Source organism: Trypanosoma equiperdum (genome assembly GCF_001457755.1).
Source record: "Trypanosoma equiperdum strain OVI genome assembly, contig: ctg_335, whole genome shotgun sequence".
NCBI classification, from domain to species: Eukaryota; Euglenozoa; class Kinetoplastea; order Trypanosomatida; family Trypanosomatidae; genus Trypanosoma; species Trypanosoma equiperdum.
Genome location: NW_027124238.1, coordinates 2,300 through 2,879, shown reverse-complemented (window position 1 = coordinate 2,879; position 580 = coordinate 2,300).

The window sequence follows — 580 nt, the reverse complement described above, 5'->3', positions numbered from 1 at the left end:
CATGAGAAATATTGTTAAGGAACGAATAAAGGAAGTGAAAGGGTTGAAGGCGGACTGTACGCAGCTTCAAACGTACCACCCCGATAGGATTTATCGAATAGAAGAAAAATGGAGGGAAAGCCGTAGAGAAAAACATTTCATTGTATAGGCTAAATGGAGTCCCTACTTCACCCGAAGAAAGGAAAGAAAGCCACAAGGAGAGATGAAAAATGCATGGTGTAACAACTGGAAGAACGTCAGAGCAGCACAGAAGGCGACAATACAGGAGGACCCAGTGACGCTTTACAATTCACATGTTAATGGATAAACGTAACAGCGCATATGTTTCCAACTATGGTTATCAATCTGATGGTGGAATCTCAGCTTAAACAGGAAACTGCAGTCAACCAAGGCCACAGGATAAATTATAGTTTTCTATAGAGCATAATATGGGAAAAAATTAAAAAACGTAGGGATAGATTGTTTAGCGGTAACTTTGAGGGTTTGCAACGTGCGTCGTACGAACTATTTGCAGGATCACAAAGGACACAAGAAACAACAGTAAAGACTCCTTGAAGAAAGCGACAGCTCTGTGCACCGC